A 23,268-nucleotide genomic window follows, 5' to 3' on the forward strand; every position below is an offset into this window, starting at 1 on the left:
TTCCAGAGAGTGTATATCTTCTTCAGCAAACAGATCCCCGCTAGCCCCTACTGTCCTGTGAGAGCATGTTGTGCATGTCGATTAGCAGCCGTGAGTCTAAGACACTGGAATTCAGAGCCCTTTGAATAGATTAGTATATCACTGCCCATATCTGTCTGGATCTGCTTTACAAGATGCTGTATGTCTTACTCTCCTGAAGTCACTGGGATTGTTTCCCCTAGTGGGACTAAATGTGGTTTTGTAGATATGGGCTCATCAGACTCTAGCACAGATTAAATCAAATAATTATGATCTTGAAATGAAAGAAGTTAATATGGGGAGAAAAAGGGAGAGAAGAGGGATAAACAACACTAAGGATGATTGAAAAAGTCATAGGGAATCATTTTATTAATCAAATTATATGTATGTGCACATATATGTATATATATATATGCATATATATACATATGGTAAAGTTATGACACTTGGAGTGATAATTCCCCTCCAAGGAGCCATAGACTACCTCACAACAACAAAATAACAACAATCCACTATTCCAGGCATGGTATCCTTTTGAGTTGCTTGTTGTTCAGGAGAGTGTAAGAGATCCCCCAAACAATATAGGGTACAGCATAGCCCTTGGTTGCCTCTCGGAAATCAATGATAAGACTCTATTCCTGAAGATACTATACACTTAAGAAAGGGTACTCAGAGGGATCAAGCTTGAACTGACCTAGAAGTCTCTTCCCTTGAGGATTATCTCTCATAGTATCAGAAGAACCTATGTAAGTTGCAAAGAGAGAAAAATAATGAATATTAAAATGTGCTAATTTAATTCAAAATGTGGACAAAGAATGAGAGGTAACACCAACACTAACATATATGTGTGTGAGAGAAAATGTAAGAAATGCTGCATCAAAACTCATTACATGCTAATTAAAACATTAATAGGAAAATGATAAATAACACATGGAAAATATAAATTAATTATTGTCAAAATTATCTTTTAGCTACTAAGGGAGTTGTCGTCTCTCCTAACTCCCCGGAAAACATTCTCCACATTTAGCTGTGACAATTAACAAGAGAGATAGGGAAATCCTAAGAGCCCAATCTTAGTGGAATGGGAAGTGTATATGTAATATTTATGAAGAAAAGAATCTCAGGAACTAGATTAATGTTAAATCTGGTATGAAAGACATGAATCATTTCTAGATATGAAGGCATTTTAAATGGATAACACAGCCCATTCTCCATGAAGACAGTAAACACAAGGCGTTCATGTAGAGTAGATAGTGAAGGTATGGAGAAGTGCTGAAGGTGACCATTGTAAAAGCCAAGACACCACTGATCACAAGGAGAAGGTTGTGCATAGAATGGCCCTCAGGAGGCTGTTGCAACACTCATAATATTCTATTTCCACTGAGCAGGAGTCTCACATGCAATAAAATATTAACGTTAGCAAAGATATGGTGGATAAGGATTTTATGAATTTCTACCTGGGTAAAAAGTCTTAACTTAGTACTAAATGGAAAAGGAGCTAGAAAATAGGACGTATAAAGAATCACTTCATTTTTGTTTTATATTTCTCTATACTTGCACATTTATCTAAGCATCAATTGACAGACAAAGGCTATATTAATTGACTGTTGGCTCATGTGGTGGTTTTATACTGCTTCTTTGTCTTCTGTATTAGGAATAATAAAAACCCAGAGACAGATATTGGGGTTCAAGATAAACAGCTAGCCACTAGAGAGTTCTCACCTCTACCAATGCTCAGACCGAAGGGGTGATATGCTGAACCTCAGATTGCATCTCCAGACCCACAAAGCCTCAGAATCCTAGACTGCAATATTCTCCATCAAAAACCTCAGACTACTAGAATGCTCTCTGAGACTGCACTGAGCTCCTTATATACTCTCTGGTGCTGGAATTAAAGGTGTGAGCTCTTTTAGGGTGGTCTGGGACTCACAAAGATCCATCTGCCTCTGTCTCTTGAGTGCTGCAATTAAAATTGGGACACCACTGCCCAGCTTCTATATCTAACTAGTGTGGTTGGCTTTGCATTCTGATCTCTAGTGGCTTTAGTAGATCATTAACAATAGTCTTCCTATAACAAATGTGAATTATGTTTTCAGGAAGGCAAAATTGATTTTAAAAACCCTACCATACTGATCCATAACATTATACAGACTGAGAAGGATGTACTTATGTATTTAGTAATATGTGTGTGTGTGTGTGTGTGTGTGTGTAACAGCAGTCAATGCAAAAAGAGGCCATAACTTTGAAAGAGAGCAAGGAGCAAGGAGGAGGATATGGGAGTTTTTTGGATGTAGGAAAGGGAAGGAGGAAATGATGTAATTATAGTATAATCTCAAAAAATAAATAATTAAACAACAACAACAAAAAAGAAACTGTACTGTCTAGAAACAGAAAGTAGTGCTCCTGGCAAACAGAGCTTCATGGAGGGATATATGTCAACCTGGAAAATGGAGACTGGATGGCTTTGTGTAGAGTGAGACACAGACACTCAGTGAGAAGGAAAAGCCTGGAAAGCAATGGCACTAAGAGGCCTTCAGGATGAGGGTGGACAACAAATTAAGAGAAGCCTCTGGTGTCATGTGCCAGGAGTGAGTGCCAGGGCTATTTTTATCTGTGGAAGCACAGGAATCATGGCACAAAACAAGGACAGGCAGCTTCTTTTATATATATATATATATATATATATATATATATATATATATATATATATATATATATATACATCTGGAAACTCTGACTTTAAAGGCAACGTTTTTATATCCAACTACTTTTAGCTTGAACTAAGTATATGGAAGAAAATAGCCACCATTATCTAAAAGTGACCCCTGGGACACAGCGTTCTTCAAGGGATCATCCCCCATTCTTACTTCTTAGAGAGGATGGTTGCTATTAATGACCATCTCAACTTTCACCAAGACTGACGATAAACACCTGAAGTTTCTCAAAGAGCAGATTCATCACAATAGCGGAAACATTTAAGAAATGAAAAAAATAGTCTGCACAGAAGGTTTAGCCTGGAAACTTCAGCTTACTAGGGGAAGTATATACCAGGAATTCTGAAAGGGGATGAATGAATTGTGACTCCAGTCTGGTCCCTCGAAGGAGATACATTGTGCAATGAATTAAAGGTGTTGTGAACTTGAGAAGGTCAGATGACCTGTGTCCATGTGCAGGCCAATGCGTGTAGTCAGGTAGATAATGCAGTCTTCTGTTAGCCCTGCTGATGGTCAGGGTCTCATTTGGTAGTGAGTGGCATCGATTGCCCTTGAAATTTGCTTGACAACACCTAGCATAAGTGAATGGGCTTCTGGGAAATACTTCAAATCCAACAGGCTGCTCAGGTGTTTTTTTCAAAGGCAGGCAATTTTTAAGAGGTTTGGTAGGACATAGACTTCCCTTAGGTGGTATCATTATGCAATTATATATTAAGGGGCTATTTTTTGTATATATAGTCAGAGCCAATGGAAGAACAAAAGAAACGAAGGATGTTGGTAATAGGTTTTCTGTACCCCGATAATAGGTTTCTCCGCTGAGGCAGCAAGCCAAATCAAGCCGAATTAAAAAGTAAAAGACCAGGTTCATTCTGAGCAAAGCAATTCCCGGGTGAGTCCTCCAGCAGCCAGAGATGAGGCAGAGAAAGGGCAGGAGTAAATCACATGACCTAGCTAAAGAAAGGTGCTTATTGTACTCTGTAGTCTTAAGGGTGATGATGTCTCTGCCACAAGCTAGATTTGTCCCCAGTTGTAACACTTTAGGTGGGACTGGGCCACTGGCAGTCTGGGAATTCAAGGCTGAGGCCAGGGTACACTGTGGGTCAAATGGCAGAGCAGCTCTCCATTCCCCCATTACAAAACAACTTCAGAGTATCACACACACCATGTGGCCCTGTTCTACTCACCGAGGATACAAAAATAGTCTCAATCTCTTAATGTGGCCTTTGAAACTCAGCAGGGAAGGTGGAAGCAATCATGTAAACAAGCCTACCAAGAAAGCAGAAAGGGAAGCCAACCAGCCATTCCTGAGTTTGGAGGCTATTTCTTTTTCCAGCCATTAAAAAAAGGAGCTCTGACAACTAGAATAAATTAAGGACCCTGGGAATATCTAGGAAGAAAAAGAAAGCATGTCATGAGACAGGAAATAGCCTTGTGTTTGTGGATATAAAAGTTTAATTTGATCAGAGCAATGAATGCAAAGGTGATTGAACTTAGAAGCTATGCAGAGGCCAACAAAGCTCATTAGCCTCCTTGGATGAACCAGTCCCTGGGCCAGACAGCTCTGAGAGCACAGCAGTGCTGAGCTGGGTAATCACAGCTCCCGGTAACACTGTTGAGATAGGATTGGAGGGATGCAGCAAGATTCTGACTGTGTGCTACGAGCTTGGGTCTTCATTTTTCAGAAGAGCAGTCGAAATTAGAGCGACCAACACAATAAACTGAAATAACACAACCCAGAGAAAACCAGCGTTGGGAGATTATGGGCAGAAGCAATGGGGAAGAACCATAGACATTCTGAAATGGGAAAAAGATCAAACACATTTCATTGGTATGGGAACAACAGAGACAGACTCTCTCCCAGTTTAGTTTCATAGGAAGCCATCCTCATCCATTTAGAGACTGCTTAGCAACATAAAAGAGAGGTTGCCATAGACTGGTCCAGTTCAGCGAGATGGGCAGCTCCCCAGCATGTAGAGAGATTTCCCAGGAAGAGTAAGGATGAATCTGGGAGACAAAGAGGAAGGGATTTTGACAGTATTCTTTGAGACCTTAGATATTTATAAGATGGCCCTGAAGGGACTCTGGCCACTCTGGGCCTGGCAAATGTGGCTCTGGCAGACCTTGGCCTTCTCCCCCATTTCCTCTGGTTTGCTAAAAACCATTCGATTAAATCACTGAAGCTAGCCACCAAGGTCTATTCCCTTATTTGGCCACTTCCTCCTCCTGAGGCTGATTACCAAGGTCCAGTTATCAAAGTGTTGAAGTTCAGCAATCAAAAGCCCCCCTTTGGCTCATATAATTAATAGGCCCAATCAAAACTAAATTCCTAACATGGGCTTTCCCTTTTTACCTTTATAAACTGCCATTTTCCTATGGGCCACATCTGTTTCCTCTTTATCCATTCTTTGTCCTCTTGGCAAATATTCCCATCTCCTTTCCCTTGTTCCCTTCCCCCTTTCCCTCGTCTTCTATCTCCTGTCTTCATCTCTTATTTCCTGTCCTCTGTCCCTCTGGGGCAAATAAATCTCCTTTGTGTTGAGAACTTGGAGTTGGGGTACCCTGAGCTGGTACTGATCAGTTTTAGTTCCCTTGCTGTAGTTTAGGGCCCTGACAAAGCCTACTTAGTAATAAACAATATTTTACACACTGAGCCTTGATGTGAGGTGTATTTCCCACAAGGCGAGGAAAGCCTTGTTGGGTGTTCCATGTAACCAACTGTTTGGAAAGATTACCGGAACACAAGTTCTGGATAGCATTTTTGTCTATTGTCAATTTGGTTAGTGGAGTTATAACACTGACAGTTCTCCACTGTGTCATTATCCTGATCTACAGGCCAGACCCTGGGAAACAGTGAACTAAAGATCATATCATAATCGAGTCTGTTGGCATGCTCTCACTCCATTCTTCTTGGCAATCATGAGCCCTTGTCTCCTGCAAACCTTCAAATGAGGTCCGTTTGAGAGAAGTTTGAGGTATGGAATAAATACCACACCTGTAGAAACACGGCAAAGAAGACAACAGGGAAGGATGTCATCTGGAGCACAGCCATTCAGGCCAGGAGCACATTCAGTCTGGGTCTACATTCCATTATATTATGAAGAACGCAGCATAGAATGGGAAAGAACAACAATGCTCGTGTATGTGTGTGTGTGTGTGTGTGTGTGTGTGTGTGTGTTTATAGTTTCTCCCTTTCTTCTCCCCTCCCTCCCCTTTCCCCTTTTCTTTCCAACTCTCTGTCCTTTTCTTCCCCCTTCTTCCTCCTTTTGGGATACAGGTGATCTGTTTTAAACAAAAGTGAACCCGCAGTCACTTTCCCTTAAACGAATGCAGAAATTGGACAATGTAAAGAACCATTGGAAGCAGGAGGATGTGACTGGGAGTCCTGCTACCTTAGCTCTTGTCAGAGCCTGAGAAGCCTCCAGGGCTCTTCTGAGAGCAGCTGCAGACTGAGAAGGGCTGGAGAAGAGTAGAGAGATACAGGCTCTGATCCTTCGCCCACAAGAGAGCAGAGAGAGGTTTTGAGGGCTTTCCCTCATTATTGAACAGGCATGCCAGGCCTTACTTACACCTAGGCAAATAAGGAGCCGATTTGCATGACAAAACAGCCAGCAGAACACTGTTCTGTACCAAAAGAAGCACCAAAGAAAAGAAAATCCCTAAACCAAACTTTCGTATTTGGAACCTAGAGTTGCCTTAATGCTTTCAAATGAAAGATGAAATGAAAAATTTTGAACGATTTGAACTTTCATTCTCAGAGTTTCATCCCCACCTAGAGAAGCACATATCTGTGAACTAGTGGTACTGATGAAACATCTATCCTAGGTGCAATTTTTCAGAGGTAACCAACAGCCATCTGCTTGGATTTAAGGCCCACTCATCCCTGGTAGTAGGGACCTCTGCTCTCTGTGGTTGGTGCAGTTATGGGCCCTAGAGGAGAACCGACAATTTTCCTAAATTAGTGTCATTCCGGACTGCATCCTAAACACACAGGTAAGTGTAGATATCAGCTATTGTGGACTGTTACTTTAGTTATGTAAAGGTGCGTTACATTTGTTTATGCTATGTTTGTTCTATTATATAAAGATGTGTTGCTTTGCCTACCTAAGGCAGGAGATTAGTAAGTAGCTGAATGACCAGTAGGTCAGTAAAAAGCTGGATTACCAATTTCTAGGTGGTAGAGGGAAAAGCATGGCTGATGGATAGAGAGAATAAGTAGGAGGAGGAATCTAGGCTAGAGAAAGGAGAAAAAGACAGGGAGATGCCAGGGTCCAGCCATCCATCCACAGAGTAGGACATACAGAACGGAAGTTTAAAAGCCCCGAGGCAAAATGTAGATGAAGAGAAACAGGTTAATTCAAGTTATAAGAGTCAGTGGGAGAAGCATTAGATAAGGCCAAGAATTCATAATTAAGAATAAGTCTCCATATCATGATTTGGTTGGTGGCCCAAGAGAAAGCCTATTACAAGCCCTTATGAAGAATGTGATGAAGATCATACAGAAATACACAACTGAAAAAAATCATCAGAGAAAATCTGATTATGGGGTGCCTAGTCCCAACTGATGGACCTATAATACAAACTCTACACCTCTAAGGGAAGAGCACAGAAGAGGGAGTGGTCAGTGTGTAGGAGGCAGATGATCAGTACTTCTATAAATGACAAAGTGTTAAAACCATAAAATCTTAACAAAATGGTTACTTAAACAAGACCTACATAATGACAGTTTTACATGGCAACTTGGATGGGGAAAATCTCACAAGCTCTCCCCCTCCCTCCTGGTGTAGCTGCAGACAACTGATAGCTGCTCTCAAGAAGGAGGGTTAGTCTTCCCCAGGGATGGGGCTCCTCATTGGCTATCCAATAGCAACTGGCCAACTGCACACACTAAATGAACTCAGCAGGTTTTATTTATACATTCATATATATATTACAATAATAAAGCAGAAATCATGTAGGTGGGAGAGAGAGGAGGGGGATGAAAAATGTTGGAGGGGAGAGAAAGTCAGTGGAAATGATGTAAGTAAAGCACTCATGTATGAAATTTTCAAAAATAAACATTAAAACAGAAGTTAACTGTTAAGGACACCAATTATAATCCAAGAATTGTAACGGCATTAGAGTAAATAAACTCAGGATATTCTTTGAGTCGAGAGAGTAAAGGAGGGGAGACGTGATAGAATTTTAGAGGGTGCATTCATCAATTCAGCCAATGTGTTAAAATGAGTCTTCACTACACTTACCATCACAGTTTCTAAATCCTACAAGGGCTGAGCACTTCTGTACTCTCTGTCTCCCAGTTTTGTAATCTTATCTACTTTTATCCAATGAACTGGGTCATTTGTCTTGTTTCTTTCATACCCTGTCCCTTTTGTTATTAAAAATAGCTTTATCTACTAACAGACAGGTCATCCAGACAAAAACTAAACAGAGAAATAATGAATCTAACATAAGAAAAATAGTCAATGTAATCTACCCTATAAACAAACTGAATGAAAAATATCACATGATCATTTCATTAGACACCAAAAAGCCTTTGACAAAAATCCATCACCCCTTTATGATAAAGTTTTGGAGACAATAGGGATACAAAGGGCGTAGCTAAACATAATAAAGGCAACTCACAGCAACCCCATAACCAACATCAAATTAAATGGAGAGAAACTCAAAATAATTCCACTAAAATCAGGAACAAGACACAGCTGTTCACTCTCTTCACATCTATTCAATATATTACTATATATTACTTGAAGGTCTATCTAGGGCAATATTGCAACTAAAAGAGATCAAGGGGATACAAATTGAAAGTGAAAAAGTCAAAGTATTTTTATTCACAGATGGTGAATACATAAACAACCCACCTAAATTCTTCAAGGGAACTCCTACAGTTAGAAAATATCTTCAATGGAGTGACTAGACACAGAATTAACTAAAATAAACCAAAAAACTGTATCCCTCCTATATACAAATGTGAATGGACTGAAAAAGAAATTGGGGAAACAACACCCTTCACAATAGCCAGAAACAATATAAACTATTTTAATGCAACCATAATCAAGCAAGTGAAAGACTCATATGACAAAAACCTCAGGTGTTTGAAGAAAGAAATTGAAGATACCAGAAGATAAAATATATTCCCCATGCTCATGGATTGGTAAGGCCAACATACTAAAAATGGCCATCCTGCCAAAAGCAATCTACAGATTCAGCACAATCCCCATCAAAATTCCAACACAATTTGTTATTGACCTTGAAAGGACAATACCTAACTTCATTTGGAAAAACAAGAATCTCAGGAGAGCAAAAGCAACCCTGTACAATAAAGAACTTCTGGAGGTATCACTATCCCTGAGTTCAAGCTCTACTACAGAGCTATAGTAATAAAAACTACATTCTGTTAGCATAAAAACAGACACATTAATCAACAGAATTGAATCAAAGACCCAGACATAAATTCACATAGCTTTGGACACTTGAATTTTTAGAAAGAAGCCAGAAATATACAATGGAAAAAAGCATCTTCAACAAATGGTGCTGGTCTAACTGGATGTCTGCCTATAGAAAAATCATAACAGAGCCAAATTTATCACACTGTGCTAAACTCAAGTTCAACTGCATCAAAGACCTCAACATAAAACCAGACACACTGAACCTTATAGACAAGAAAGTAGGGAATAACCTTGAACACATTGTTACAGGAGACAACTTCCTACATAGAACACTGATAGCACAGATACTAAGAATAACAATCAATAAATGGGATCTCATGAAACTGAAAAGCTGCTGTAAGGTAAAGGACACTGTTAATAGGACAAAATGACAGCCTACAGAATGGGAAAAGATCTTCACCATCCATATCTGATAGAGGAACAATATTCAAAATATATAAATATATAAAGAACTCAAGAAACCAGGTATCAACAAACCAAATACTCCTACTAAAACTGGGGTATCGCTCTAAGCAGATAATTTTCAATAGAGGGATCTCACATGACTGAAAAACATTTAAATGCTCAACATCATTAGCCTTCAGGGAAGTGCAAATCAAAACAATTCTGGGACTCCATCTTATACCTGTCAAAATGACTAAGATAAAAAACACATGTGACAGTTTATGCTGGTGAGGATGTGGAGCAAGGAGAATGCTCCTCCATTTCTGGTGGAGTGTAAACTTGTACAGTCACAATGTAAGTAAATATGGTGGTTCATCAGAACATTGGGAGTTGATCTACTTCAAGACTCAGCCATAACACTCTTGGGCATAGACTCAAAAGACCCTCCATCCTACCACAAGTTCATTTGCTAAACTGTAGTCATAATGGCTTTGTTCATAATAGCCAGAAACTGGAAACAACCTAGATGTTCCTCAACTGAAGAATGAATTTAGAAAATGTGGTATATTTACACAATGGAATATTAATCAGTTGTTTTAAAAATAATGACATTATGAACTTTTCAGGCAGATGAATGGAACTAAAAGAAATTCATCCTGAGCAAAGCAACCCAGACCAAGAAAGAGAAACATGATGTGTACTCATCTATAAGTGGATTTTAGCTATAAAGTATAATCATGATATGATTCACAGACCCAGAGAGGCTAAATAAAAGAAAGGCATTAAGGAGAATGAATGGATCTCCCCTGGAAGGGGAAATTCAATAGATTATGCTGGTGGACCTGGTTGGATGAAAATGGGAATAGAAGGGATCAGGGAGAGAGACAACTGGAACTGAGGGGTATTTGTGGGATGATTGGAAACCTAGTGCAGTACAAACTTCCTGGAACCTATGAGGGTGATCCTAGAGTAGACACCTAGTAATGAAGAATACAGAGCCTGAACTGGCCATCTTCTGTAACCAGCCAAGGCATCCAGTGGTGAGACTGAGACCCCAACCTAGCTACAAAACCTTCTACATACAACTTGCCCAGCCTGCAAGATGAGCTGGGGCATTGGTGGCTCAGAGCTTGTTGGAATGGCCAACCAATCACTGGTCTAGCTTGAGACCCATGCCACTAGGGAAAGCTCATGCCTGACACCATCTGTAAGACCAGCAACTGGAAGCTGATGACCCAGAGATCTAGGGTAGAACCAAGCATGATTGATCAAAAGAAAAAAAGTCAATGAAATTAATCCCAACGATATGAAATTCTGCTATACTTATAGGCAGGTGCCTAACCCAATTCTTATCAGAGAGGTTTCCTCTGGTAACTGATTGGAGGAGATAGCTAGATCCACAGCTAAACATTAAGCAGGACTTGAAAAATACTGAAGAAGAGCAAGAGGGAGGATTGTAAGAGCCAGAGGGGTTGAAAATACCAGGAGAGCAGGGCCCACTAAATCAACTAAGCAGGACTTACAGGGGCTCACAAAGACTGAAGCAGCAGTCATGGAACATGCATGCATGTTATGATTATATTGCTTTGGGTTTCTGTGGGACTCCTAACAGTGGGAGTGGTGGGTGTCTCTGACTCTTTTGCCTTGCTCTTAGAACCCTTTTCCTCCTTCTGGATTGCCTTGTCCAACTTTGATATGAGGATTTGTGCCTAGTGTTATTGCATCTTGTTACAGTGTGTTCAGTTGATATCCCTGGAAGGCCTATTCTTTTCCAAAGGAAAATGGAGGATGAGCGGAAGGGTTGCTTGAAGGAGAAGATGGAGGAGAAGATGTGGTTGGGATGTATTGTACAAAAGAGGAATAAAAAGAAAGAACAAATTAACTTTTAACCACACAGCTAAACACTGAGCTGAACTCAAGAAATCCAGTGACAGAGAGGGATGACTGATGAACATAGGGGTCAAGACTGGGCTTGTTTAACCCACAGAAACAGCTGACCTGAACAAGGGGGAGCTCTTGGACCCCAGACTGATGGCTGGGAATCCAGCTTGGGACCAACCCAGACACCCTGAATGGGTGTCAGTGAGGAGGCCTAGGCAAACTATGGGGCCTTGGGTAGTAGAGCAGTATTTATCCCTGGCATACAAATGGACTTTGGGTGCCCATCCCACAATGAGGGATGCTCTCTCAGCTTGGACTCTTGGGGGAGGGCCTAGGTCCTGCCCTGGATGAAATGACAGACTATTGATACCCTGCCATGGAGGGCCTCACCCTTCCTGGGGAAAGGAGTGGATATTGGAGGAGGGAGGATGGGGGATTGGTGGGAGGACTTGGGAGGAGGAGAGGCAGAGGGATAGGGAGCTTGAATTGATATGTAAAACAACCTTGTTTCTAATTTAAATTTAAAAATAAAATAATTGCAAAAAAAGTTTGTTTCTTTGTGGAAAAAAGGAGCTCAATTTAATAGTATAATCTGTTACTTCTGGTAAAAGTTTCTTTCAGCAATTTTTGTCATTCACTAATATCCTTTACTTCTGTCTTTCATTGTGTCATCTCAAAGAACAATATAGGATATTGAACTAATATGACACAAATTTTAATTTTATGCTGATTTGTATTGTTAACTATGATATCCTTTAGAATTTTCACTTTAAGTGGGAACAATCCCTGGACTAATCACTCACCTGTACCTATTCTTACTCCCATTTAGGCCACAGCAATCATGGCAAAAACAAATAGCAACATCTCCTTCATAGAAAATTTAAACTCAGAGGTGCACTCAGCTCTATCCTCTGACGGTGACATTTAATAAGCCATGTCTATAGCCAAGGCTTGAATATTAGAGTTTTGTCTTGGTCTAGATGAAAAAAAAAGCTGAATCATAAAAAAGAAATTGCCAGAGAATAAAGAATAGGATAAGAGATAGGAGGAAAGTGAGCAGCATGGAAGGGCATATGCTCAGTGAACAACATGTTTTTGTATTAAAATGTCCTCATTCAGCACAGTGCCGTGCATACTGGGTATACAATGAAGAAGGCTGTTAAGCAGAAAGGGATGGAGATACGGCTCAGTCATAGCAAAAATGCTTGCTATGTAAGTGAAAGTCCTGAGTTTGAATGTCTGTAACCCACTTAAAAGCACAGTGTGGCAGTCTATTGTCCTTTTGCTCCTGTGGAGGGATGCGAGGCAGGAGCAGTAGAATCTCTGGAAGCTGGCAGTACACTTAGCTTGGCATATATAGTGGGCAAAGAAAGGACAACATCAAAACCCGAAGGACAGAGACCCTATTTCAAACAAAGGGAAAGACAAGGAAGACTTAAGAACATATTGGTATACATGTACCACATCCACATAAAAAAATGTGTGTACACAATCACACACAGAGACATAGACATGTGCACATACACACTGAAACAGAGAGAGAGAGAGAGAGAGAGAGAGAGAGAGAGAGAGAGAGAGAGAGAGAGAGAGAGAGAGAGAATAAAGGTAAAAAGCAACCAGCAATTTGGATACACATGTATTTGACACATGTAGGAGTCAAAATGTTTCAGAAAATCAGGTAGACTCATTTCTTAGAGGTACCTCAGCTCTTAGGAGGCAGTCCTCTAGGTCCCCCAAATAAACATAAGATGCACTTTTTTTTGATCTGGACCCCCCAAATGTGAGTGTCAGTGAGAAGGCCTGGGCAACCTATGGGGCCCTGAGCTGTGGATCAGTGTCTATCCCTGGTATACAAACTGTCTTCATGTGCCTATAGCACAAAGAGAGATGCTTTCTCAGCCTGGACTCTTAGGGGAGTGCCTTGACCCTACCAAGAGTAAAATGACAGACTCTAGATATCCCCTATGTGGAAGGATTTGGCAATAGGGTGGGAGGGAGGGGGGAAGGGGAGTGCGGGAAGAGGGGAGGGAGAGGGAACTGGGATTGACATGTAAAACAAGCTATTTAAAATTAAAATAAAAAAATGATAAAAAAGATGCACTTTTTTCTATGCCAATATTCTCTTGTATTAGGGGAAAGGGTATGAAAAACTTAAAAAAATTAATTTTATGTGGGAAATAAACTTTCACTTTTAGAGTGAACTTTACCTGCTAAGGTCTTTATCCCCGCACCCTCCCCCACTGGAGATGAAACAGCAATGACATAAGCCTTACTGTGTTCTCAGCTTGCGGCTTCCAGAGTGTGAATGGCAGTGTGTGCTTTGAAACAGCTCCACAGAAAATCATGTTCTGCTTGGCAGTTATAGCTGCCCATGTCGAAAATGTTTTTCTCGGCATGTCTGACTTGACAGCCAAGTCAACTGTACTTAACAGAGATTGTTGAGGCTGTTTTTGATGGATATGTATTTGAGGACAACCTGGATGTCCAAGTTGGGAGACTTGAAGCACTGTGGCACGTCCATCATTCCACCATGTAGTGAATAAATTGCAGCTCCACTCACTTCCCTGTCTGCGTAATATCCAATCCTGATTTACCAACTGATCCAAGAACTAAAAATAGGAGCACCACAAACTGGACAGTGTGAGGCACGTTTACACATATTTGCAGAATATTTACACAAATTGAATCTTTGAGAACTGGTTCACAGGCTTCTCACTCCGAGTAAAATTGAGTTATTTAAGCAGTATTCTTCATTCCCGTATGTTAACAAATAGTTAGGCAAAAAATAAGGACGAATTCCACAGAGTAGTGGTTCTCAACCTGTGGCTTGTGACCCTTTGGGGGGTGTCAAATGACCCTTTTACAAGTGTTATATATCAGATATCCTGCAAATCAGATATTTACATTATGATTCAAACTGTAACAGAATAACAGTTACGAAGTAGCAACAAAAATAATTTTATGGTTGGGGGTCACCACAACACAAGGGACTATATTAAAGGGTTGTAGCATTAGGAAAGTTGAGAACCACTCCCACAGAGTACGTAAAACCTTAAAGAATCAGGAGCTGACCTATAATTTTAACCGATTTTGTATAACATAAAAGTAATGGGTGTCAGCGAGGAGGCCTAGATAATCTATGGGGCCTTGGGCAGTATTTATCCCTGCCGTACAAATAGACCTTGAGTGCCCTTGACACAATATGGGAGGCTCTCTCAGCCTGGACTCTTGGGGGAGGCCCTAGGCCCTGCCATGGATGAAATGACAGTAACTGGAGATCCACCATGGAGGGCCTCACTCTCCTTGGGGATCGGACTGGAGATTGGGTGGGGGACTGGGGGACCTGGTGGGAAGGGCAGGGGAGAAGGGGAGGGAGAGGAAGCTGGGAATGATATGTGAAACAAGATTGTTTCTAACTTAAATAAAAGAAAAAAGAAATCAAAGATTAAAGTTGTGCACCACCAAAAAAAAAAAAAGTAAGAGTACAACCTATTCAGTGCTGCTTCCCTTATTTGACGCAACCTTCAATGTATTGCTATGCTAGGATCTTCCCTGTCTCCCTTCAAAAAATCTATCAAAACAAGTAATGTTGTAGTTAGCATTAATTGTCAACCTGACATAGTCACCTAGGAAGAACATCTCAATGAGGGACTGTCTACAGTGGTTTGGCTTTTGGCATGCCTGTGAGAAATTGTCTTTATTGTGTTAACATGAGTGACACCAATCTCCAGGTGTGAGTGATTTCTGACAGGCCGTTTGATCATTAATTCTATGTCTGTTTATTACATCTGTTCTTTATCAGATGCTATTTATCATCATGAGAAATAACTGAAAGGGACTAGGTGACTGCATATTTTAGAGGGATTTGCATTCTGGTGAGCAAAAGTAGATAACAACTTTAAAAGCATATACTTATACAATAATGAATTTCAAGAAGAATGCTGAGGCAAGAGGAGAAGGGAAATATTCATGATTTTGATTTTGCATAGAGTAGCAAGAAAGACACTAACTACAAATGTTGTATATGGAGGATGATCTATAGGATGGATATAGGAAAGAGGAAGACCAACAATTGAAGAAGAGGAAACACGAGAATGGGGGTGATGAAATGGAGGAAGAGGAGACAGTAGAAGGAAAAAAGAGGGGGAGGAAAACTCTTAATTGAGAGTAGAGAAGTTGAACTGGCTATAAGCAAAATAAGCAGGTGTGCACTCATCTCTTTCTGTTATTTAATGGGGATGCATCATGGCTAGTGGCCTTAAGCTCCTACTGCTGCGACTTCCTCTTCGTAATGGATTGTAACCTGGAATTGTGAACTAAAATAACTAAGTTGGTTTCTGTCAGAGTATCTCATTATAGCAAATAGGAAAGAACCTACAACAGCGAGGCAATGTCATTACTTATTACAATGGACTCATGCCAAAGCTAGAGAAGAGCAGAGGACAATGTAAGAAAATTAAAATTAAGCAGTATCATATATGGCACATTAATATGTCTAATTCAAAAACAAACATAATTTTAGATAGTTTATTCAGAGAAATCTAAGAGTTAGAAAAAGCACCCATAAGTCAGGGCTCACAAATGCCCACTCTGGGTACTTTAGACAATGGTGATGATGTCACGCTGCATTCCCCAATGAGAAGAATTCATAGGAAAGATGCCATGTAGCACATGACACAAGCATGATAAACAAAGGTAACACTCCTTTCCTAACTCTACTCCCAAAACGGTCAGTTGCTATTTGTAGCTCTGATGACTGCTTCTAGCTGCCTCCTTCAACAAAATTACCCACCTTTGCACCATATTGTGTTTAAAACATTCATCCAAAGAAATTTCTAGACACTGTCTTAAGACAACATTGACAACAGTCCATATTGGGAAATTTATTTTATATAATGATCTTTTGTATACATACAAATGAAAATGAAGAAAGACATCACAGAAGCGCTGCATGTAGCAGTTTCTTGTATTTCCGCTCCCTCTTTTCTTTTCAATGAAATATAAATGATGTCCTTGAGTCATTGCATTGGTTTAATGATCCTCTAATATGTCCTAACCTATTTGAAAAACTTTACAGGCCATTTGATCAATAATTCTATGTACATTTCTTAAGTCTATTCTATGCCAGATGATGTTTATTACCATGGAAAGTAACTGAAATGAACAAGGTGAATGTAAATTTTAGAGGGATTTGCATTCTGGTGAGGGAAAGCAGATAAGTTAAAAAGTATATGCTCAGACACTGATGAATCCCAAGAAGATTGCTGATAGGAAATACTCATGATCTTGCATAGAATAGCAAGGAAGACCCAACCTATGAACATTATGTATGGCTTATAGGACATAGGAAGCAGGAAGACAGAGAAGGGAGGAAGATCAGATGGAGGAAGAGGAGGAGGCAGAAGGAAAAAGGAGGAAAAGGAGTAGAATGAGAAGGAGGAAGAGGAAAGGATGAGACTGGGGAAAGAGAAAGGTGAAGAGAAGGAGGAAGTGGAGGGAGAGATGAGAAGGAAGAAGAGGGACAAAAACAGGAGAAGGAAGAGGAACAGATTGCTGGAACTGGGAGGTCTTTTTGATTAGATGGGAAGCTTTGGGGTGGGGGCAGATTACCATTATTGCTGTACATCTCTCCTAATGGAATACTAAATATGGTGCAAGAGACTCAATTCCCTATTGGGGGCTCATATTCTCATACAGTTCTATACATTATCTGTTCTGACCATTTCCTCATTCCTCCCGAGTTCTTAAAAGACAAACTTCCATTACCAAGATTCCCTACACTCCAAGTCTCTTTTTCAGATATTGCAAGAGCTGTGGTTCTCAACCTGTGGGTCACAACCCTTCTGTGGATCTATCCACCTATTCACAGGTGTTACATAGCAGACATCCTGAATATCCAATATTTACATTATGATTTATAACAGCAGCAAAATTATAGTTATGAAGTATCCATGAATCAATTTTATGGTTGGGGGTCACCACAGCATGAGAAACTGTATTAAAGATTCATAACATGAGAAAGGTTGAGAACCACTGATATAGAGTCTTGCTTTCCTGAAAACTGGCTGCTCCTTGTGTATGCACAGTGCCTCTGAGAATTCCTTTCTGAAGAAGGTTCTAATCTTTGTCCTTGTGCCACTGGGACTGAAGGTCTTCCAGGTACCATTCTTTACCCTCAGGGGTGGTCACAGATTCCATTTTTTAAATTCTGTCTGAAAATCCCACACTTCTGAAGGACAAATTACATATTGTCCAAATTATGCCAAGTGTATTTTGAACTTATTTACAGTATTTTGGTTTTGTTAATGGTTTGTTAGTAACTCAGTGTACCTGTGGCCACTGCAACTGCTCTCAAAGATTTTTGTGATCTTATTTTCCTTGGGATAAAATGCATTGTATGCCAAGACCATTTGTTTCCATGAAGTCTCAATGTTCTAAGTTCCCATACTAAAAGGAGCAGAATGTAGCTATTTTCATTAGAATAATCTCTCCTGAAAAGTGTTAGCATTGGGTACCTCTAGATTCTACTTTATCTTTCTCACATGATTCCAAAAGGATCACATTTTCCAAAGACTGCCAGAATAGTAGCTTGTGTTCCACACCCTCTTCTGAAATGTTTTCCTGCCAAGGATCTCCTCAGGATGTGGAGTTCTACTGTCCCATTCTTGAATCCTGCCTGGCCCTAACTATTGGTGTGCAGCCAAGAGAATATGACGGTTTTAATGTGATGCAAGTTGTGTATGTAGGCCAGATTTACATCTTCTTCACAGCTTTCTTGAAATACATTTTCTAGGATCTGTTTGATCCCATACAAAAAAATCTAACTATTCACAGAACATCATGGTAGTAAGAACACATTTTGCATACTCAGTTCAACAGTCCAAGATGAAGTTATCTTTCAGAGATCCAAGATTCAGTGTCAGTCACATGAACAAGATCAATTTTGCTCTAGCTCAACTCTGTTAATTATAGCCACATACTATGTGGCCCACAAAAAAATTGTGAACATTGAGCTTTTTTATGCTATGAGTGTGGCCCACACAAAATTGTGAACATTGAGATTTTTTATGTAGTGTGTGTGTGTGTGTGTGTGTGTGTATGTGGATATGTAATTCAACTGTGTTTTCTCAAGCATGACTTTGCAGATGACAGCATCATGCCACAATATCACAAGATTTTTATGCTTAATTTTTTTCTGATTAAATTAAACTTCTTTGCCCAGCTACTTGTGGTTGAGACTTAAAATATTCTTGCTCATTCATCAGTTTATTAAAAATCATAAACAACAATGTCAATTGAAGCCTCAGAAGAAAACTTCCATGTGCAGACTCCCATTTTGTCAGCTAATCATCTTTATCTAGTCTTGTTTCTTTTCCTTTTCTGTGGACTGGCTATGGCCTTATATGAAGTGACTTGCCTGGCTCTAGAGACAGAACTTTCTCTGTTCAATGACATCCTTTTTATGATTTCCTTTTTTCTGTTTTACCATGGAATTTTCCCTCTTTTGACCATTTCCTACTATACATAAATTTCCTTACTTTCCATTTAAAACAAATAAGACAAAAATAGTTTGCATTGTTCTTATTCAATGTCTTTACTTTCATTTTCCCACCTCATGGAACATTTTTAATTGAGCCTTTCACCCTCACCATTCCCCAAAGCAGTTCTTGTTAAAGCTGTCTATCCCTGGCCTTCAAATGATGAATCAATGGCCACTTCTCAGCTGTCACTGGACATAAGGCATGAGAAGCTCTTGTATTATTGGTGTCTTTCTCCTTCATGAACATCTTCTTTTCTTACAGCGTACTATTCTTTTTGGAATGCAGGATTTTTCCATTTAATTGCTCATTTTTTTCAGTCTACAAGTATTGGAGTGCTCTAGACTTGAACCAGATAATTTGTTTTGGTCTATAATCATCTTTCTAGTTGACAGCAGATTTTCACACTATCTAATATTATTAATGCCATGAGAAGTCACAAATACCTCCAGCTTCAACTTAAAGACACTATTGTTGAACATGTTTTCCACACAATCTTGTAAACTTAGCCCAAACCACATTTATAAAATAGGATGCCTCATGAATATCTCTAGATTAGCAGATACAAAAGTAAACTTTTGATTATTTTCCCCTCAACATGTCAATTATTTCTCCCAAGACCTTCTTAGCACAGTCAATGGCAACTGCAGCCTATTAATCATGCACTCTGCAAACACTTGACGCCTATTTCTCCTATAGGGCATATCTAGTCTTTCAGGAAACTCTGTCTATTTGACCTTTGGGTACACATTCTAAGATGAATCCATTTTTACCACTGTTATGCTATCATCGCATCCCAGGGACAGCTTCATGATCACTTTTTGCCTTATTCTTGCAAACTGATCTACATAGCATAAATAAACATTCTTTTAAAAATGTGTCAGACTACATATTGTCTCACAATGCTTCAGATAGTGTTCTGTCTCACCTGGATTGAACTCTGAAGAATTATCTGCTCAGTGCCCCAGAGAATCTCTGTGCCCTTCCTAGCCTTCTCTTTAGTCGGCTGCTCATCCTTCCTCCTTCTTCCACTCCTGTCCTCAGTTCCTCTTCTCATTCCCAGAAGCACTTTCATCAATTTCTGGGTGGCTCTTTCTTTTATTTCACTTAGCTTTCTGCTTTAATTTTAGTTTTTTTCTCCCTGACTACCTATGCATTTATCCCACATGCCATTTAATTTCTATATTTTGCATTATTCTCAACACTACGGCAAGGTTTACATTTCTTTATTTTGTTGTCCCATCTGTCTCTTCTCTTGGACCTATGTGTAAAATCCACGAGGGTAAGTTCATGCTTTACTCTATCCAAAGCCTTTGAGTCTATAATCCTAAATACCTTGAGTATAACAGTATTCAATGAATAGCAACTGCTAAGTAAGTGAAGGGAGGCTTTGAGACACATGGAAGCTTGTGCTTATAATCCTTGATCCTAATTGCAAAAGCCAAGCTTCCTGTGTGTGACCTATGTGTGAAGATGACCAACTTGAATCTCAGACTGTGCAGAAAAGTAATAGTGAACCAAGACTACATATCCTCTGGTAACTATCTACGAAAGTCAGAGCATGACACTGTTTTGCGGCATTATCTTAAATTCCCCCTTCTATAGACAGTGTAGGCATGGTAAGCAAATGAAAAGCATTTAAAAATGTAAACAGTGAGTTGAAATTTAACTTGTGGAATCCTCAGTGTTTTATTACTGAATAGAGAAAGGATATCAAGCTTGGATCATTTCAGGAGTTTAAAAATTCCAGTTCTGGATTTGCTGAGTGTTGAGAGACTGTGTACCTACAGCCATCTCTCATAAGCCCAAATATGGAACATGTGACTTGACAAATAAAAGTCTGCTTAAGGTAACATCAAGAAGAAGTATAAAATTGGGAATTGGCTTTAAATAGGAAGGATATTTAGATACATTCTGTGTGCCTCTGAAATGACACATCAAATGGATCAAAAATAAATATTAATGATAAAAGGAAGTCACAAGATTAAAGGTACATCAGATATGCCCTTCTTTGTTTATAAAACAGGCACCAGAATTGGCATAACCAGCTTTGGGAATCAGCTTTGAGGAGGGTGAAAAATTTTGAATTATAGCACACAAATCCTTACAGGAAGATAGAAGACACTGTCATAGATTTTGTAGCATGTTTTCTTTTTTGTCAACTTGACACAAACTTGGGTCATCTTGGAAGAGGAACCTCAGCTGAAAACATTCCTCCATGATTGAGGTGTAGACAAGTCTGTGGGAGCATTTTTAAATTAATTATTAATGTAGGAGGGCCCAGTCAACCCCTGAGCACTACCCTTAGGCAGCTGGTCCTAGGAAGTGTAAGTATGGAAATGGATAAGTGACTTTGTTCTGTGATCTCTGCTTCAGTTCCTCCCTCCAGGATACTGCCTTGACTTCTCTGCATGGTGGAATGTGATGTGAAATTATAAACCAAATAAGCTCTTTCCTCCATAAGTTACGTTTGGCCATGCTTTATCACAGTAGCAGAAAGTAAACTAGGACAGAAATAGTGTTTTACAAACGGTGGTATGCTTCTACCCACACACAGCCTATTTTAGACTGTGTATCTTGGACATTTCATAAACACAATTCACTAAAGCATTTGCATCAACAAACGTTGTGCATGCCACTGACAAATAAGTATTTGACAGATGAAATTTATTTATATTTGCCATCTCATTCTTTTTCAGCACCTTCACAGCCGTGTGTTTTCTGTGACTCACAGCTTTTGCTTATATGATGCGCTGCATGGCTGTGATATTTCCTACAAGTAAGTTAGTCTCTTGTCTCTGTCTCTGTCTCAGTATCTCTCTCTCTCCCTCCCTCCCTCCCTCCCTCCCTCCCTCCCTCCCTCTCTCTCTCTCTCTCTCTCTCTCTCTCTCTCTCTCTCTCTCTCTGTGTGTGTGTGTGTGTGTGTTGGGTTAGAGGCTAGAGGTTAATATAAATCCTGAAACTTGAAAAAGAATACCAAATTCTACCTTCAGTGAATGAGAAAATTAATAATTGTGTAGCATTTTCAAATTGAATACTGAGTAGCCACAACTCTTCATTTTCTATGTATAGAACCAGAACAAACTGATATTACTGAGTGTCCATGTAACACACAGCATAAGCAGAAAGCAGGGAAGGAAACAGAATATTGATCCTGATGGAGCCGAATTCTAAACATGTGCTTGTGGGTCTTTCATTTTCATGCCTTCATAACACAGTGGACACATTCCTCTAAGAACTGGAGCAGCACGGTGAATACACACTGTCTTCTTACAGTCCTTGCCCGCAGTTTCCGGAGTTGGCTTGTGGTTCTAAAGGTCAGCGAACAGGCACAAAGTGTGCGCTATACATCTGAACTTCAGTAGTCTATCCCTACTCTTTTTAATGTTCCTGCTATTAAGAATGAAACACCACTTTGCCCTTGTATAGGCAGTTTTTCACCCTCTTTGTATAGAATGTATAATTCTATCATTTTCTGAAAATTATCTTTCTATTCCATGATTAGGATGCCACTGATTTTGACAAGGCATGAGCAAGCCATGTCTTACTTGTGAGTCTTACTGTATGGTTCTTACAAATCTTATATCATTTTTCAAGTCAATAAGAGACTGGAGTATTTAGAAAAAATTAGATGTAAAAAATTCAGTCTTAGATTCATGTTTATCTCTAGCAGAAAAATATTTTACACAGTATTTTGGAAAAAAGGATATTTTTATTAGCTAATGAATAAGCATTTGTGTTGATACGCAAAATCCTGATGACTCAGTTGCATGAAGCCAAGGACTGTTTCTTTATCATTAAGGAATTCACTGCTCTTTCATACAATGTTACCCACTAACACTTATAGTTATCTGTTGTGTGTTGACTTTTGGCTAGTATCTTTCATTATAGTCTCTTACATTATTTACACATGGTTTTAAGCTAGTGCATCAAAAGTCGTTCTATAGCTTAAGAATTTCTTGACACCTAGGTTTACCAGGTTACCACCCAGGGTTCAATTTCTGAATTTTTACACACACCCTTACACCAATTAGAGCAGAAATTTTGAACACCACAAATAGCACTGCCATCTCCCCTTTATTAATAAGTCATATCCACCCTGTCACTGAGTCCTCATTCATGTCCATTCCCAGAAAATATCCATACACATACACCATATGCATGCATGCACACAAGTGTCATTTTTATACTTAGGACAGCATTTATGTTTCGCTGGGAGAAAATTCATAATCTTAATTAAGGATGATTACTAATTATTTTCTCCAGAGATAAACACATAAAGTAGAT

The 23,268-nt window shown here is 39.5% G+C and overlaps 1 protein-coding gene across 3 annotated transcripts in view; it reads right to left on the bottom strand.

The window, feature by feature from the left end:
• Nucleotides 1-23,268, bottom strand: part of Ptchd4 (patched domain containing 4) — a 183,023-nt gene that overhangs the window by 95,960 nt on the left and 63,795 nt on the right. The gene's annotated exons all lie outside the window — the stretch shown is intronic.

Source organism: Mesocricetus auratus, unplaced genomic scaffold (genome assembly GCF_017639785.1).
Source record: "Mesocricetus auratus isolate SY011 unplaced genomic scaffold, BCM_Maur_2.0 Super-Scaffold_100021, whole genome shotgun sequence".
In the NCBI taxonomy this organism is placed as follows: Eukaryota; Metazoa; Chordata; class Mammalia; order Rodentia; family Cricetidae; genus Mesocricetus; species Mesocricetus auratus.